Source organism: Tamandua tetradactyla, chromosome 4, assembly GCF_023851605.1.
Source record: "Tamandua tetradactyla isolate mTamTet1 chromosome 4, mTamTet1.pri, whole genome shotgun sequence".
NCBI classification, from domain to species: domain Eukaryota; kingdom Metazoa; phylum Chordata; class Mammalia; order Pilosa; family Myrmecophagidae; genus Tamandua; species Tamandua tetradactyla.
The window spans coordinates 32,503,634-32,519,880 of NC_135330.1; the positions used below are offsets into that span (position 1 = coordinate 32,503,634).

Consider the following 16,247-nt stretch of genomic DNA (forward strand, 5'->3'; position numbering starts at 1 on the left):
GGTTGGATACAAAGAAGTATTAGATAAAGCAGTTCATGAGCAGCATGAGAAGCATAGAGTTTGAACTATGAATAAATTAAATGAGGAAGATTATATGACATTTCAAGATAATTTTGAACAAAATATAATAAAGTAGTACCTGGTTGTGAAATTATTTATCCAGGCAAAAACTGCTTTGGGAATTTGAAGGGGGGGGGGAATCATTTTTGGTTAGGTAAGCTGAGATTGCTTTACAGGGATAGGGTTTGATTTGAATCTTAAAGGTTAAAATAGATTTTTTTGGAAATGATAGGGTTTTCTGATGAAAGGAGTATCTGGACAAATACTAAATTAAGTTTAGGTCCAATGACTAAACTGATTTGAAAGGAATGGAGAATTCATGTAAATAAGTAATGAAAAATAATACACAAAGGATATTTGGGACTCACTATGCAGAGCCCTTCATGCCAGGCTAATGAATGACAATTTTATCCTGAAAGTAGTAGGGAAGAAGCAAAAAAAGGATAACCTTCTGATTCTGTTTGAAATCTCTCAGCCACTAAAACTTTATTTTGTCTCATTTCTCTCTTCCCCCTTTTGGTCAAGAAAGCTTTTTCATTCCAATGATGGCAGGTCCAAGCTCATCCCTGGGAGTCAGGTCCCACATTGCCAGGGAAATTTACCCCCCCCCATGGGAGTCATGTCCCATATATGGGGGAGGGCAATGAGTTCACAGCCTAATGTGGACAAGGATGGGGATTAAATGTACAAATATAAAACATTTTTGCATGAGGGAAAACAAATGAATGTCAGCATTGCAAGGGGTTAAAAATGGATGGTCTACAGAAAAAGGTACAATCAGTGCAAGCTAGGATCTACAGAGATCAATGTAGTTTTTAAAGACAACACCTGAAGGTGGGAAGATAGGTGAAGAGACTGGGAACTGTTAAGCCAGTTATGAAACTATTGCAATAGTCCAGAGATGAAATAAGTGCCTCTATTTTAACACTTTGCTTCTATATTACAGTTGCTTATATATTATTAAAATTAAATATTGAATGCCTCCGCAATGCAGGTTTAATCCTTTGTCTTTTAATTACCTACTATGCTCCACGTGCTGATGAATATTTGCCCAGCTCAGATAAGTAAACTGAAATGAAAGGATGGTAATATTACAAAGGATGTATCAGCAGAATTGATGACAGATTGGGGGAATCAGAAGCAAAATGAGTCAAAGAATTTTTGAACTTGGGAGGAGGGTGCTGCTCTTAACTGAACAATAGAACTTAGGAAAGGGAGATAACTTTTGAGGGGAGATGGTGAATTCTATTGAAACAAATTGAGTTTGAAGTTACTAGTAGACAGCCAAACAGAAATACATATCTGGTGACTGGAAATAAAAGTCAAATTAGAGAGCAAAATTTGGGAGCCATTCATCTAGAGAAGGAAGATGGTTGAAGCTCTCAACATCTATGGGTGATCTACTTTTGAGAAACCATGAAGAAAAAAAAACAGAGGACAGGAAGTGAACTTTGAAGAACACCAAAAGTTGGAAGCATGGTGGAAGGAATGGAGAGGAAGGGGAAATACAGAGGGGGAACCATAAAGTTAGGTGGAAAACCAAGATGGTATGGTGTCACAGAAGTAAGGTAGAAAAGGTCAGCCATGTGGCCAATAGTGTCAGTGAATACAAAAGCTATAGAGAAGTTAGAAAAGACCACTGGATTTGACAGAAGACTGTTGATGACCTGTGAAGGTAACTATAAAAGTCGGAGGTTGAGGGGAATCAGATTTTATAACATTGAAAAACATAATGGTTGATAAAACAGTGGAAACCACAGGGTAAGCCTCTTGCGTGGAAAAATCTATGACTACAAGAAATTAAAAGGTGTCCTTTTTAAAACTGGAGAGACTTGTGAACATTTTTAGGTTGAGGAGAGAGCAAAATATTGAACCTACAAGAGAAACAATAGAGAAACAAAATCCTTCATGAGTCTAGACTTGAGAGCAGGATTGAGGACACAATGGATTAACTTGTTGGACAGAGAAAGGAGAAATTCATATAGGAAACAGATGCATATAGAGATTCAGCAGTGAAAATTTAGCGATAGAAAGTAGGGAAGATGGGGGTGATAACAGCCATATATTAACCTTAAGGGATTTATCACACCCAAACTTGCATTGTAGTTAATTATCTGTGTACTCATTTATGATGCTATTTTTGTACCCACCTAATGTTCCCCTTCTTCTGCAGGGTAGGCATCTTCTATGAATACTTTGATATTTTCATGAATAGCACTGAATACATGCTTAATGATACTTTTATTTTGAATCATTGAATGCTATCCAAATACCGAAAAATTAGAAATTCAGTCCCTTTTCATAATTGTCCAAATTATTTTGTCACCTCCCCCTTTTTTCTTCTTACTCTACTACTATTTTCTGTTCCCTTACATACAAGTTCCATTTCAGGTACTTTGGTAGCATTTGCAGTTATTATTCAGTAGATTATGATTGTGTTTTCCAAATTCTAGAATAAGATGGAAAATACTCGATGTTTATTTTGTACCATTGCTACACTTTCTAGACTGGATTTAAGTAGTATTTTCACTTCATTAAGTGACATTATTAAAGTGATAGAATAATTATATTTTTAAAAGAATATAATATTGACAAAGCTTAAACATTTTTGAGTTTCTAGGTGACTATTGTGTTTATTTAATTATTTGGTATTGACAACTATTGTCTATTTCCTAAAATTATACCTAACATCATAAATTAAAATGCCCGTATTTGGCAATGTGGCAGATTAGATATTCCAAAAAATGATACAAAACAACTAGAAATCCTGTATTAAATTAAATGTATCCTCTTTGAAGAAGGAAAAAAAATCCTCAGGAAGATTAAAAAAAAAAAAAAAAAAACACTCACCAAAGAACTAAAAACCCGCAAAAATTGTCACTTGTCCTGGTGACATTTTGCCAATCTCAGAATGCCAGAGGATTGAATTTTAATGGCCACAAGATAGGAAAGGGGCCTCAGATTCAAACAAAATGGGGAATTAGAACTGAAAGCCTCACTTCAGATCTAAGGGACTGGGCCCCTTGATGAATTATACCTCAATAAAAGTGAAAATAAGAAAGAAATCTGCTCAGGAACAAAAATAGATTAAAAGTCTTATTTGTCTTCATTTGGACTAATGGAAGATGGAGGGTGGTTAAAAATCTCCTGAGAATTCATGACCACAGCCCTGATGAGGTAGAACTGAAGTGTAGTGGGCAACAATAACACATAAGGCAGGAAGAGATTAATTGGAGTTGAAGTATTTTAAGATAATTGAATTATTCAAGAGAAGGATAAAAATTGTTTTTAGCTTTAGTCCTTAACTACCCATGTTTGACATTAAGACAGCTACTAAAAACAAAGCAATAGAGTACATGATTTCAAATACAGTAGAGGAGAAAATGGAATTTTAAAAACTTGACCAATCTGAGAAAATCGGGAAAAAAGAGTAAATAGAAAACACAATAAGATGGTAAAAATAAAATCCAATTTTATCAGAAAACAGAATACATGAAAATGTTAAAAGTAAATATGGTTAGACTGGACTTTTAAAAAATGATGAATATAAAAGGTTTGGGAAACAATATATCAGGCAAATACTAATTAAAAGAAAGTTGGTGTAGCTATGAAAATGAGATAAAGGAGAACTTTATGTCAAAAAGCATTTCCAGGTATAAAGGGAGATCATTATGTAATGATAAAATGTACAAATCACCAGGAAGTTGTAACAGTTCTAAGCTTATGTGCACCAATAACAAAGGCCCAACATTTATAAGGCAAAAATTGACAGAAGTATGTTGAGAAATTGATATATCTATGATCATGTCTGCAGAAAATTAGCAAGAATATAGAATAGTTTAAAAGTACAACTAATAAGCTTGAGTTAATGGACAGCTATAGAATCCTAAATCCAACAATTAGACATTCTTCTCAAGCACTTATGGTATCTTTATGAAAACTGATAGTAGACTGACTGTCTCAACAAATCTCAAAGTCTTCCTATCATACAGATCACATTCTCTGATCAGAATTGAGCTAATAAATTACTAACAAAAAATTTATTTTAAAAATCTTTACTTTTGGAAACTTTTAAAAAGTTACTTATAAATGATACTTTAGTTGAAGAACAAATCATAATGGAAAATACAAATAGTTAGAACTGAGCAATCCTAAAAATATTGTATATCAAAGCTTGTGGGATATTGCTAAAACAACAAAGAAAAATTTGTGGTCACTTTTTTATATTGAAAAATGGAGAGACTAAAGATTAATGAACTAACATTCAACTTAAGTTAGAAAAAGAAAGAATAAAACCAAAGAAAGTTTAGGGGAAAGAAATTAATAAAGATAACAGTATATAATAGTGGAATGGAAAAGAGAAATAAGCTTAAGAGAATTAACAAAGCAAAGAGTTGTTTCTTTAAAAAGTTTAATGAAAATAGATAAAACTATTAAGATTTGATCAAGACAAAAGAGAAACACAAAATTAGAAATGGAAAAATGGGCATAATTACAGTGATAAAAAAATAGGAGATAGTCATAAACAACATTATGATAATATATTTGATGTTAGACAAAATGGAGATTTTAAAGGAAAGTATAATGTATTAAATTTATTACTGATAAAAAAGCAAATAGTTTTTAAGTCTTACATCCTTTGTTTTTTATTTCCTTATGGGGGAAAAGAAAACAGAAGCGGGTTATTTGGTCAAGTGGCATATTGCATTTCACCAAAAGAATTGTTTTCAAAATTTTGCTTTATATGAATGTGCAAATAAAAAACTAAAGGAAATATAGCTAAACAGGTATCTGAAGAAAATAAAAATGAATCAGAAGATATGAAGACTTAAACTTAAGCTTAAATGCTTTCACAGAATTTGGAAATTTATGAATTTTCAAAGAGAATGAATGATGTATAGAAAGAAAAACCTCAAACTGTTTTATACCTAATTTCCCATGAAGCTTATTTATCAAAATTTCAATTGCATAACTGAAGATTCAAGTGAATAAACATAAAGGAATATTATCCATTACCTTGAATAGTTGATAGAGTTTAATTCCATATATGAATTAGAAATAACTAGAAAAAATTATTAATAATTATATTAGGTTTTTAAGTTGAATCATATGAAATTGTTGATATTTTACTGTTTTTACCTACACAAAATGGGAATTTTATATAGCTCAACCTAACAGTCTTTATTATGAGCACATGTGCTGTCAGGGTGGTACTGAGGGGTGGGATGTGTCCAGACTAAGTACAGTTAACTGTTTTTTAGTTGTTTAGTTAAAGTTTATTGCCACCAATTTTTATATTTTATTCTGTTTTAGTATTCACTGCAAACAAGCAAGAATGAGTGCAAATGGTTTAAGAAAACATTGTGGGAGAAATGCTCACAGTTGAGAGAATTTTGTTAAAAATTCTTTTATTTGAAAATTTATACAAGCTCACCATTATTTAAATCGTGCAGTACAAAATGTCAGTGGCAGAATGCTAGTATTGGGCAGGAATATATTTTAGTACCCAAAACTAGAGAACAATGTATAATAAGTGATATGGACCTATATAAATGTAGTAATTAAAAATCAAAGAAAGAAATAGGAATATTAGGCCTGGTTTTATGGAAATAGATGAATTGAAATTGATATTGATCACCTAAGATTTGACATAAAGGTGAAGAGCATTGTCAAAGCCAGACACAGGGGAATGAATATGTCCAGTCTGAGATCAGAGATCATCTAAGACAGTTTATTGTGAGTGTTAGATGAGAAGAGTGTATATGTAATGTAGGGAAAGGTGATTTTTTTCAATGCCAAACTATCTTAAGATTTCTAGGAAAGTAATTGCATCAAGAAAGCAATATTTTAGGGCAGTTAATCTGATGAGCAGGATAGCTTTGAGCAGAGGGAGACAGGAGTCAGTGAAATCAATTAGGACATTTCTGCCATAATCTACCTAGGAAGATAAAAAGCCCTGGACTAGGTTGATAAGTGGTAGTAGAAATAAAGAGTACTGAGTAAAGCCAACAGGCATTTTGAAGAGCAACTTGTCGTTGTTTGGTGGCCAGTGAAGTACAAATCAGCATTATAAGCTCCTCCCTTTTCTATTATCCTCACTAATAAGAGTTTGATTCAATTGTAAACATTTTTGTTTTCATATAGTGTCATGTGCATATTTGTTCCTCGGCAAATGATTACATTTTGGTCTTTATATTACAGTTCTCGATATTAGTGTCCTTTCTCTTTTCAGTACCTTCTAGTAATATCTGTTTTGGAATCAAATCTAAGCTGGTCATAAAAGTGCTGGTGCTGGTATAATCAAGCACCAAATTTTTTTTTTTTTTAATGTTCACTAAATACTGAAATCATGGTATGAATAAATCAAAGATTATATCCTCAATTATATATTCATATATATTAATATTAATGGTATGAAACATTAATAATGAGAACATATTCTGTTATAGAAAATGTTTAGATAAAGGTCTTAGATGGACTCTGTAGATTAAAAAGAGATACCAATCTTCCTAGGTGATGACAATATAACTCATCAGAATGAAGCTGTAAGATTAAGACAACCTTATAAATAACTAAGTTAGAAGTCTCAAAACAGTCATTTTATGCTGAACAAGTCTATCTTAGTTATTTAGAGATTGTTCTTTGCAAACCTGAGTTAATACTTTTTATCTATGATTGTCTCAGAATTGATCTAAATAGTTATTTCCTCACTTAAGTGGACTGAAGACTAGCTTAGTAATCTTCAGTAGCCCCTTTCAAGAGCATTAAAGGACAGGTTATTTTTTCAGAGGGCTTTTGTCACTTTTTAATTTAAGGAATCAGTAGTAGATATTCTTTGTAGCTTGTATCCTGTTTTGTTCAAATTTTTTCACTATTACACTTTTGCTATTAATCATATAACCTTTCTCCCTCTTTACCCCATGCCTGAATTCTGATTTTCCTGGCTGGACTATTCTTATCAGCATCATTGCCCCAGAATCGAGAACTTTCTTTTATGGGCTTTGTTTGCAATAAATTATTCCTTAAAGGATATGATTTGCTTCTCTTTTAAAATGTGAAGATTCATGTGCAAATTGTTGAAGTTCGTTGAATTAGATTGAGGAGAAGTGAGAAAACTGGAATCTCCATGATAATTTTGCTTTTTCCTCTATTACAACCCATTATACAAAATACAAGAAGAACAATATAGCATGCGTGATAATTAAAAGTACAAACTTTTAAACACAGATCAAAACTGCATTCTACCTTTGACCAGCTGTGCAAATGTAGGCAGAGTAATTGAACATCTTGTCTCCTGATCTGTAAAATGGGGGTGATAATCCCTATTCCAAAGGATTGTTTTAAGAATTAAAGAAATAATGCATATAAAATACTTAGCCTTTAATAAGCATAATAAATGAAATATTGGTGTTGAAGTTATTATTTTTCTTTATTATTAAGATCCCTAGCTGTTCTCACTACAAACTGGAGATATGCATTGTACCTAAAACTTTAGATACCACATAAATATCCCTGAGCTATTTTTTAGCCCTTCCGGTTGAAAGTGTTATTTTCCCTAAAAATATTCTGTCCCATTTCATTTGATAATCATCATGTGAAGTCCCATGTTGAAGAAATGCAGTGCTTGTGGATATTTGAATTCCTTGACCAGGGAGAAATCTGTTCTCCTGTTAACAAGAAGAAATGTTTTAAAAACAAATAAAATAACAACAAAGAATAAATTTGTTGAAGCAGAGAGAAAGTGAGGGAGACAGAACAGCTTTGCTTTTTTTGAAAATTCTCTACATTTCTGTACTTTGTACCTATTCGTATATATTGAAGTAAATGTCAGAGGCATGCAAACTTGAAAGGAGTGCTTATTTGAATGAAGTACTGCCTTCTAAGTGATACAAATTGGATGAAATTAAAGTGGCTCTGGGGATTTGTATTTCAGAGCAGCTGAATGGTGCTGACTGTAAGCATATATAGGCTTTAAAAGCAGTAAAAGTGGGATATAGCAGAAAATGTCCTACTGAAAATGGTGGATGAAGTCTGCAGAACACCCAGGTACAATGGTGTTAGCAGCTATATAAATGCAGTATGTAATTTTCTTTTCTTTATTCTTGTCACTTTTCCTTTATAACATTGTTCTCTACCTCCATCTTTAAACTACCATTACCTTTAAGAGTCTTTCAGCAAAAAATATGAAACTCCATTTTCATAAAAGCCTTTTTTTCCTTCACTTTTTGTCACTTGTTATTAAAGACCCTCTTTACTAAAGAGATACCAACCCATTTCTATTGCTATTCCTTCCTTCCTATTCTGTTTTTTTAACTTCTTTCCCTCATATGGGAGAAGAATCCTCCTGATTTATAACCCATAGGGTAGAGTTATTTGTTTATCCCATTCATTAATAACTTGAGCTACCAACATCTCATCCTATTTAATGCTGTCATCATTTACACAATGTAAGGGAAACAGGATGACTGTGAAATGGACCTATTCACAGAAGCACTGAACTTTCAGTGACCTGAATGATTACACAAACACAGTTTAGTGTATATTCAATTTTTTAGCGTGCCTTATTGAAATGCTGTTCATTTTTTAAAAAGTTTATTGAAGTGAACTGAAGCGCTCCCCTCTTAAGAATAATATTAGAACACTTGTTTCCTAAATGTACTACCAAAAATATTTAAGTGCGATGAGCCAGGGTGGCTGAGCAGGCAGAGTTCTCGCCTGCCATGCCAGATACCCAGGTCAATTCCCGGTGCCTGCCCATGCAAAAAAAAAAAAAAAATATATATATATATATATATATATATATATATATATATTAAAGGGATGGTTGAATAATTACAATCGGCAGTGCTTCACATTCATCCATGTTTTATAATTCATTTACCAAAATTACTAGGAATTGGCTTGGGTTGCTATCAGTGTGAAGCATTCAGACATACTATATATGCCAAAGCAACGATATCTGTGGACATGTAATGGTTCTCTGGCCTTATATATGAGAATTTTGCTGTGAGCAGGATATTTTGTGAGCAGGACATCATTGTCCTCCAACTTAAAACTTTATAAGTATCTCTCTATATTTTGTTCAGTTTTCTTGCTGAATTTTCTGAATTTATTTTCACATTGGTAAAATTATTCTTTTTAAAAATTTTGCCCCACACTCATCAAAGGGAGTAATAATCATTACTACTTCAGAAGCTTGCATGTTTAAGTAAGACAGATATTCAGTGCTTAATACATAGAAAACACTCAATATTAGTTAAAGTTACATAAAAGTATTTCCTGCTAGATAAATTATTCACAAAAGAGGTGCTTAAATAACTCTTAGAGTCCATCTTTTTCTTTAAGTCATTTGCTCTACCTGCCTTTTTTAAAACTATGGTAACTAATTTTAAAAGTGGCAGACATCAGAATTCATGACATTTTTAGCTATGCTGCTTATATTAAGTATAACTTGTCTGAAAAAACCTGCATATATGAATTTTGGTTAAATGTGATTGAACAAAAGGTAAATGGAGTTGATGCTTATAGATAGCCTTTGGCTATAATGACATTATTTAACAGATGCCTTTCTTATTTAAGATATTTTCAGAGAATTTGAAACCTAATCCTCAGTTAGTAAGATGGACATTTCCCCTTACTCTCTTTTCAACCTAAAAATATTCTGGATTTATTCTCACTTGCATTCATTTTCAAAATCTTGGAAAGAAAATAATGAAGAAAGTACCAATAAATGTATCTCTATAAAGTTTCTAGGTGATTTGTACCTTTTGGCGAGATTTTTTTTTTTTTTTTTCATGGGCACTCACCAAGAATTGAACCCGGGTCTCCGGCACGGCAGGCGAGAATTCTGCCACTGAGCCACGGTGGCCCGCCCTGCTGAAGTATTTTTGCCCAGGTGATTTGATTTCACAGTAAAAGCCGAGGTCTTTACAGTGATCTGCACACCCTTCCCGATTCCTCTCAGACTCCGTCTTCCACCGCTTGTCCCCACTCATTACCACCAATCCTGTTGGCTGTCCTTGGCCCTGGAATCTTTGTACTGACTGCCTCTGCCTGCAAGGCTCTTCCCTGATGAATCTGCAAGGTTGACTCCCTCACCTCCTTAAGTATTGGCTCATACCTCACCTTCTCTATGCAACTACCTTTTAAAAACTACTTTACCTCTTCATTTCCCTTATACTGTCCTACTTTTTCTCACCCCACTTCACCCCCAAAATGAATATTACCTTCTGACATACAGTATTGTTTCTTGTTTGCATTCCCAACTAGAATGTAAGTTCACAAAGGCAGATATGTTTCTCTGTTTTGTTCACTCAGTTTTCCTGCCTGGCACATAAGAATAGATACACTGTGAGTGTTAGTTGAATTGATGAATAAATTCTTATATATATACATATATAAAATTGATAATTTTAGCTCATCTAGCAATGTGAATTCACAAGCAGTAATTTGACTTCAATAGAATTTTTTAAATATTTGCTAAACTCCTACAATTAAGTACCCAATACTCCGGTAGGCCTGGGATGGTTGTAGGAATAACTTGGAAGGGGGAAGATGTGTTGGTGTTAGTAAAGTACAAAAGAACTACAATACGTACATTGCCCTTGTGTAGCTAGCTAGTCTTAAGATGAGCTAACAGTCTCTGTAGGGGAGATGTGGCACATACACGCAAACATTTAAACACCAGAAAATATATGCTGAAGTACCAAAAGAAACAATAAGTCGTTGATGTAAGTCAGAAAGAGCCATGACACTGGTGAGGTAGAGCTTTTGAATTATCTAAAGTACAGTTGGGTTAGTAAAAAATAATTCATCCAGTTGTTTATGGAAAATAAAGTTAAAAGAACTTGATTATTTTATATTTTGTGGTACCACTCTTGCTTTATAGCAGATTCTTTTCTTTATTTATTCAAGAAATTTGTTTTAAACCATCTATCCTTTGCCAGGTACCATTCTACTGTTGATTCTTTTGTTGTGATTCTTTTTTAAAATAGTACTGTATTTTTAAAGAAAAAATTAATTATAACAATGCATTTTATAAAAAAACTTCAAAACATACAGAAACAAGAAAATAATACATAATCTACTATCTCCAAAAAAATTAATCTTTAAAATTTTGGTGAATGTTCTTCTAGACTTCTTTTTTATACATAAATACATTTGTACAAAAATGGGACCATACTTGAAACACTGTTTTCTTAACTTGCTTTTCTTCGTCTTAAAATTATGAATACCTTTCTGTACTAATATAGCTGCATCTTCATCTTTAATGTCAATATAGTCTTCTGTATGAATGTACCATAATTTATTTACTCCATCCTGACTGTCAGACTTGTAAAAAGTTTCAATATTTTGGCTTTTATTAAAGTACAGCCCTCATCATCCTTATATATATATATATATATATATCCCTTTGGGCATTTGGCTGTTTCACTAAGATAAACCCCCAAAAGTGGAATCACTGGATCAAAGGGTGTGTAAAATTTTAAAGCTTTTTGATACATATGATCAAATAGTGTGGCAAAATGTTTACATGCAACAAAATACTTAGAAAAGTCAGAGATTGTAGTTTGACACAATAGGTATATTTGGACTTGATTATTGTCCCATCTAAAAAGCTTTAGATGGTTACAAATAAAACCAGTTTTCTTTAAAGCGTGAAAAAGTATAAAATCTGTTACTAAAGCTAATTAGGCTCTCTAATCTTCCAAAAGATTGTATTCTGAGAGGCAAATGAACGAGTCAGGTTCTTTCTTTGCTATAGGAAATGTCAGCATCACCTTTTCAAATATAATTATGGGAAAGCATTCCAGCTGTTATTCTTAGCATGGGTGGTATTACCAGTTATAAAATCAAAACTGAATCCTTCCAATACCCATCTTCATTTTTGAAGTTTGCTGTGTCACTGCTTTGGTCATTTTTATTGTATGCCTTCTTTAATTTCTCATTTTTTTATATCTTAGATCTATTTCACTGCCTCACCCAACTTTAAAAACTCACCCAGCTTTAAAAATAAAGAGCTCCTAAGGGTTCCCCCAATACATACTTATTTTCTTTCCTTACAAGAGATCTAAAAATTTTTTTGGACATTTGCTAAGCCATAAGCAGAATATTTGTTCTCAGGTAGAGGCTGACTTCTGTTCATATTCTATTCATGACACCCAAACTGCCTTACTCTTATGATTAGCCATTTGTCAATTTCTTTGTCATACTTTTTTAAAGAAAACACATCGATCTAGATTTCCAACTTACAAGAGATGTGAGAGGAAAATGCCTATATTGTGCAAATGGTATTTTAATACTACACTTTGGATTGAGAGAGCCCCTTTCTTCCAAAAAGCTAATTTTGTACCAAAGCTTATAAATTCATTAATCCTGTTTCATCTATAGTAGCTCTCTAATTGTGCTGAGTAATACAGTTTGTTAAAGATGAATACTAGGCAGGATAGGTAAAATGGTTAATACAAAATCACACAGATATTTGGTAGAGCTGCTAAGAAAAGCATCCAAATGTTCTCTTTGTTCAATGTACTATCCTATGTTGGTTATCTCTCATCATTATAACTCATTATTACCTCATTGCAGTTCATACCCAATGGCAAAACAAATGAACAGAATAAATTAAGATGCGGAATAGTTTTTTATAACTTTTTTGCCTTTTAATCTAAAGCTAAAAATTATTGTTTTCAGAGGAGGAGACAGTGAATGAAGGAGTTTCAGACCTTTATCTAGTAAAATAATGTGTGTCTCTTTTCTCCATCTTAGAAAGTGAAGCATATTAAGAAATGACTGTAATTAAATATTATGACTGTGAAAGGAATGTTGATTTTACAGCAGGTGAAAATAATGCAATAGTATGTAGCATGGGTGGGGATAGGGGAGACAACTATCTGATTTTGATCCACTGGAACTAGTGCAGATTTTCCTTCCAACTCAGCAGAAATCTAGTTTTAAGAAAATAATAACAGTTTTCTTTTCTGTTTGGAGATTTAAAGTTAAAGGTAGCTGGACCTGTTTAATATGTCAGCCTGTGTGTAACTGATCCAACAGGTTGTTAATTCTACTCTTGCTGGTGTTGCTACCCTGTTTCTAAGTGGACATTGGTGGTGGTGGTTTTTGTATTTTTTATTTTTATTTTTTCTAAGTGTCTCCTCAATTAACTATTGAAACATTTTTTATTGTGAAATATAGCATATACAAAGAATAGCAAGAAAAAGCAATAGTTTTCAAAGAACACTTTAATAAGTAGTTACAGAACAGATTTCAGAGTTTGTTTTGGGTTACCATTCCACCATTCCACTATTTCAGATATTTCAGAAGAAATATCAGTAGAGTGATTCAGCAGTCAATGTCATTTGTTAAATCACATTTTCTCTGTTATAATGTGTCCTCCTTTAATCCTTTTCCCATCTATAGAGAACTCCAGACAATGCCCATTCTGACATTTTCATGTTGAGAAGGGGTGTCAACACTAAAGGATAGAGGGATGTAATTAGTTAATAATCTTGGAGAGGCTGGTACCTCTGAGTTTCAGGATTTATCTAGCCTTGGAAATTACAAGTTCCAGGGAAACAAACTTAGTACATGAAACTTTTAGAGAGTCTCATTTCAAGCCCAGGGTGTTCTTAAAAGTTAACAGGAGTGAAGAAAAAAAAAGAATAAATTTTTTAAAATAACAAAAAAAAAGTTAACAGGAATGATGTTGTTTGGATTTAGCAAATCATGGCAATTAGCACTATCTAACTGAAGCTTGCATAAGAGTAGCTAGCCTCTGGACTCTATTTGATCTCTCTTAGCCACTAGTGCCTAATTTTATTACACTTCTTTTCCCCATTTTGGTCAGGAAGGTGTTGTTGATCCCACGGTGCCAGGACTAGTCTCATCCCTGGGAGTCATGCCCCACATTGTCAGGGAGATTTTTACCCCTGAATTCTATGTCCCATACAGGGGGCAGGGTAATGATTTTACTTGCAAAGTTGAGCTCAAATAGAGAGACCACATCTGAGCAACAAGAGAAGAAGTGTAATAAAATTAGGCACTAGTGGCTAAGAGAGATCAAATAGAGTCCAGAGGCTAGCTACTCTTGGGCCTCGTTATAGGTAGTCTTAGCTTCTCCATTACAGAAGTAAGTTTCAAAATCAAGGGCTTGGCCTATTTTCTTGGGAGTACCCAATGGTTGAGAGAGTACCTGGAGTGTCCCAGATGGGAAAGTTTAATATTTCCATTTTTACCCCCTGAGGCCCTCAAGAGACTCAACCAATACGTTTTAATTATCAACCCACCATAGTCTGAGACGTATCCAGGAACTACATTAAGCTCTTCAGAATTACAAGGCCTCATTCCCAAACTCCAGGAGTTTGGGTTGTTTAAATGAGCTGTCTAGCCAGGTTGATTTAGATTGTGTATTACAGAAAACTTAGGTTCTAGATTATATAATAAACCTCTCTGCCTTTGGTCTCATACCATAGGCAAAGGTCTAAAGTATGTACAATATTTCTTTTACCCTGTATTCTGATTTACCTTAGTCCCAGCCGGCTTGACTTTGTTTTTATCTCTAATTGAGGCCTGATCTTTTTGGGGGTTACTTTAACTGTTATTATACCTAGCTATGCTAACTGGCAGGGCTGCAGTATTCCATTTCTGGGTCTTAGGTGTCACAGAGTTACTCAAAGTTCCAGGGAAATGCCAGATAATACAGATATACCTCAGTATCTCAGAATCTAGAAATACGCTTACAACTGCAGACTGTGTGGCTGCTTTATAAGACCTTACAATCGAGACTCCAATTTTCTAAATGTTTTCTGAAAGAGACCTTAGTGTATTCTTTTGTTTCTGGCTTATTTTGTACAATACGTTGTCCCCAAGGTTTATTCAGTTCATTGCATTCTCTTGATGTCCTTCCTGTTTGTAGCTGCACCAGATTCCATTGTATAAATGTATCACAGTTCGCCATTCTGATTCTCAGTCATTGTACTCTTCAGCAAACTTCATTTGTTGAGCATCATGGATAAAGTTCAAAATAAACAAACCATGTCTTACTCTATCCTCATTTGGTTGCACAGTCAGCAACACTCTCAATTTTAGACAGTTTTCATTGGTCCATAGAAACAAGAACCGACAAACACAGCCTCACTAAATTTCAAATCAAAACTACCCTTTATCACTTGCTCCTCACCCCCTACTCTCCAATTAGTTGCTCCTGGTAGTGTTGTGGTACTGTTGGTGTCTTCCTGTTAATTATTAGCCATAGCATGCAATTTTAGTTTTCCCCCATACTACTGATTCTTTGTCTAGTATCAAACCTTTGAAATAGTTCATGTGAGAACTTATAAATTATTAATTGTAGATTTAATCAGTGGGATACATGGCACTATACATCCACTTTCAGTTGTAATCACCTTCGATATGGCATTGTTACTTAAAACTCCACTAGTTAGTTACCATCACTTCTGTCCGTTCCCTTGCATTTAAGTTCATCCTCTTTTGGTAACCTTTCCCCCATCTCTAGCTAATGTGTACCTCTAGGTCTGCTGAATTCTACAGTGTAACCTCTGAGTTTATCTTTAGCAGGGTCATAAGAGCGAAATCATACAGAATCTGCCCTTTTGTATTTGACTTACTTCACTCAGCATTATGAACCTCAAGGTTCATCCATGTTGTCATATGCTTTGGGACCTCATTTTGTCTTACTGCTGCAAAATATTCCATGATATGTATGTGCCACATTTAGTTTATCCATTTGTCTGTTGATGGGTGCATGGATTGTTTCCAACTTCTGGCAATTGTGAATAGTGCTGCTATGAACATCGGTGTGGAAATGTTGGTTCGTGTCACTGCTTCCAGCTGTTCTGGATATATACCGAGTATTGGTATTGCCAGGTCATAGGGCAACTCAATATTTAGTTTTCTGAGGAATTGCCAAACTGTTTTCCATAACAGCTGCACCATTATACATTCCACCACACAACAGTGAATAAGTGTTCCAATTTCTCTACGTCCTATCCAGCATTTCTAGTTTTCTGGTTAACAGCAGTCATTCTTATAGGTGTAAGATGGACATTGATTTTTGAGGTATATATTCATCTCTCTGCTTTAAAATAGTGTGAATCTTCTGAGAACTAAAGAACCTGAGTATTTCAGAGACCCATTCTGTACCAACAAACAAGGTGCATTGTTGTGGGGGCAGA

The 16,247-nt window shown here is 33.8% G+C and overlaps 1 protein-coding gene across 8 annotated transcripts in view; it reads left to right on the top strand.

Annotated features, from left to right (window-relative positions):
- RASAL2 (RAS protein activator like 2) overlaps window positions 1-16,247 on the top strand; it is a 562,368-nt gene that overhangs the window by 405,890 nt on the left and 140,231 nt on the right. The window lies entirely within an intron of this gene.